Here is a 4,108-nt window from a genome sequence, read left to right as displayed (position 1 = left end):
TGTTTTTCCTAGGCTTAAGAGTTTAGCTTTTGAATGAGCGAGTGAGTGTGTTCTCCTTATTTTGAATTCATTTTGAAACATGTAATGTAAATTTAACTCATTGTAATCAATAAATTAACAGTTCTTTTTCTTGAGATTAATGTAATGTAAACTCGTGTTTTATTTCTCCACATCAAGCTTATTTCACTTATAGCTCCTAGTTTGCATAAACGCTTTGCATTATTCATAACTGGTACTTAGGCCAGTCCTTTTGTATTAAGCTTAAAATCCGTTGTGCAACCAGGAGTTAATGCGCTGGCAAGTTGAGAAAGTTTATAAATTCTCGTCCTTAGAGAATCGGCGAAGTAAGCCGGCATAATCATTGCTTGATTTTCACAAGACAGTTCATTGTCCTGTTCTCAAGTATTTTTGAATATTATTCATTAATATTGCAGACTCTCAAAAACCCTGTGACATTTGGCGACCTCATTCCAGGATATTAACTTCTAGCTCTAAGCTATTCACGAGATAATACTCACTCATACTTAGGTATTTATCATTAAAGTCTATAGGCACTATCTTACTGGTGATTATTGATTCATTTCGGTTAATTTACGTAATAGTTTTCACAGTCAGTTGTTTGTTTAATTTTCTTTCTTTACCAGCTTAATTAGATATAACTGGTCACCATTAACCTGTGCCTATATTCTTTATTCTCGATTATTGGCATCTTTCTCTGCAAAATTGCAGTCAGTACTGAGTCTCTAGTTCACTTAGATTGACTTAGCATCATGTCTACCAGCATCTATGTACAGGAAGCTAATGATCTCGGGCTTACAGACCCCGAGAAAATAAAGGACTATGTCCTCCCTCGGTTTAACCTGCCCCATCCAGACGTTTTCTGGGCAGTGGTACGCCCCAGTCCCGACATTTTTTGGACCTTTTTTTTTTTTTTGGCTCAAACATCCGCTTTTGGTGAGAAACATCGAAAATTCATAGAGAAATCGCTCACCTGAGGTTTAAAATACCCGATCTAGGTACGAGTACCTCCTTACCTGACTGGGTTTTCTAACAGGCTGGCACCAAAGAAAACGAGTTCTATGGGAGGGTAACTATTTTATCCACTCATAAACAGTATTTATTCATTTACTTGGTACGAATTTATATGTAGTACAAGAGTATATTGGTTTTCAAACAGTAATATAGGCAATATAAGCATTGTTTCACTCACTAACTCATCACCATTCACGACCTTTTTTTCCCACATTACCTGATCATCATTTCTGACTGTTTCTTCCTCTAATGCTATGTAAACTTTGTCCTCCACATTGTCATCGATTGGGGAATCACTCTGGCCTTGAATGTCTTTATTGGCCAGGTCACTGGTAACAGGTGAATTGCCAAGACAATGGCGTGCAGGGGGGGGGGAGAGGTTATGCGGTGTAAGGCACTGTCCCTGCTTGGCATCCTGTAGAGGAATAGAGGAAGGTGTCCCATGTATACGTGCAAAAAATCACTCGTGAAATCACTCGCGAAAATTGAAAATTGTGCAAATTAGGGACCTTGCAATGTTGCCGCATTAATTCACATCTCCGGGATATGAGTGCACATCATGTAAGGACGTGAATTCACGTCTCTGGGACATGGCGGGTTAATTACGAGCAGCAACGGGAGAATGATGCTCGTGAAGAGCGTCGAATTCAGCGTGAGGTACGCGAGAGAGAGTGCGAACATGAGCAAAAACAACGCGAACTCGAGTTAGAACATGAGCGAGAACAGCATGAGGAACGAGAGAGAGAACGAGAACACGAACATGCCGAGCGAGAATCATGCGAAAAACATGAATTTGAAATGTTGACGCTCAAGCGAGATTCCTTGGCTTCAGACACATCTAGTGCAGCTGGCCCAAGCTCCATGAGCGCTATCTGTCTATCTATCTATAGCCCGACGCCCTAATCCCCCCGTCCCTCATATACCTCTCTATGGCTCCACCTCATCTTCGGTCTACCCCTCCCTCTCCCTCCCTCCACCTCACCTACATACACCCTCTTAGTCAGACTTTCATTCTCCATTCTCTTCACATGTCCAAACCACCTCATTGTATTTCTCCTAATCTTCTCAACCACATCCACATCCACCCCACAACGTTCCTTCACTTCTTCATTCATCAACCTGTCCCTCCATGTCACTCCACATGCTCCTCTCAAGTAACTCATTTCCACTGCTCTCACTCTTGACTTGTTCCCCTCTTGCAAGGTCCACGCCTTGCTTCCATACGTCAGGGTAGGGATCACAATACTATCATGCAGTGACTTCTTAACTTCCATACTCACCTCCATATTTCTCATCACTACTTTCAGTGTACCAACAACCTTCCTTCCCTGCTGTACCCTTTCACGCACTTCATCCCCCAAAGTTCCATCCTTACTCATCACACTACCCAAGTACTTGAATGCACTCACATTCTCCATATCCTCACTATCCAACCTCACTGCACACTATGTGACTTCATTCCTCTCAAACACAATAACTTTACTTTTGTTTACATTAACTTTCAGCTTCCTCCTCCTACACACTGTCCCAAATTCATTCACCAAACCTTGCAACTCCCATTCATCTTCACTCAACAATACTGTATCATCAGCAAACAACAACACCAGAATCTTCCAAATCTCACCCTCATTCATTAGAGCCACCCCCACATCCACTGCCCTACCTTGCACCTCCTTTACAACCCAATCCATGTATATATTAAACAGCCATGGAGACATCACACAACCCTGTTTCAGTCCCACATTGAGATCAAAGAACTCACTCAGCTCACCATCCACTCGCACCGTAGCCCTAGCTCCTTTGTACATACTCTTCACAGCACTCAACAATTTCCCCTCCACTCCATATATTCTTAATACCTTCCACATACCTTGCCCATCTATTCTGTCATAAACTTTCTCCAAGTCCATGAAGGCAGCATACACTTTCCTTCCCTTCTGTAGATACTTCTCCACTAAACATCTTAGAACAAATATCTGATCTACACACCCTTTTCCCTTCTTAAACCCCCCTTGTTCTTCTCCAACTAGCTCCTCTGTCATATGCCTGACCCTATCAATGAGTATTCTACCATATATTTTACCAATCACACTAAGAAGGCAAATACCCCTATGGTTACCACATACTTCTCTCTCCCCTTTTCCTTTGTATAAAGGAACAATTATACCTGATTTCCAGTCCTCTGGAACCCTTCCCTCTCCCCAAGCCAATCTACAAAACTTCCATATCCACTCCACAACACTCTCACCCCCATACCTCAGCATTTCACCACACACTCCATCAATTCCTGGGGCCTTTCCCAACTTAATCTTTCTTCATCGCTTCCACTACTTCCGCCCTACTGATCTCTTCCTCCCTCCTCTCATCTCTTCTTCTCCCAGCCATTCCCCAACCTCTTATACTCGCACTGCTCTCACTCTCTACATTCAACAAATCCTCAAAGTGCTCCTTCCATCTCCTCAATTTTTCTCTCTTCTCCACCAACAGTCTATTATTCCTATCTTTCACTCCCCTACTATTTCCCCTTTCACACTGCCTTACTTTCTTTACCTCCTTCCAAAATAATTTCTTTCTCTCCATTTCACACTCAGATTCCTCCCAAACTCTTCATCCACTTTCTTCCTACTCTCCTTCACCAGTCTCTTAACCTCCCTTCTCCTGCTCACATATACCTCTCTCTTCTCTCTCTCATCTACCCTACCTCTCCTTGCTAACCATTCACTATATGCCTTCTTCTTTTGTTCCACAGCTCGTTTCACCTCATCATTCCACGAGCGCTATCCCTGCACATATTCTGGTGACCCCACACATCAAGCTTCCCCCATACAAGGAAGGCGGGCGAATCGAGGCATACATAGCTAATTTTGAAGACATGACTCAACTTTACCAGCTGGATGATGCAACTAAGCGGCTTCAGTTTCTTAGCCTCTTTGAGGGCCCTGCCCTCGATATTCTCCACAGAATTCGTGGAGACAATCTCACATATGAGATGATGAAGGCCGCACTCATCAAAGCGTGTGGTCTCACAGTTGACGACGCCAAGAGTCAGTTCATGAGGGCGCGTTTACAGGAAAAA

The sequence above is a fragment of the Coenobita brevimanus genome, chromosome 55 (genome assembly GCF_032717465.1).
Source record: "Coenobita brevimanus isolate Jiangsu-jjx chromosome 55, ASM3271746v2, whole genome shotgun sequence".
Classification (NCBI taxonomy): Eukaryota; Metazoa; Arthropoda; class Malacostraca; order Decapoda; family Coenobitidae; genus Coenobita; species Coenobita brevimanus.
This window is presented reverse-complemented; position numbering follows the sequence as displayed.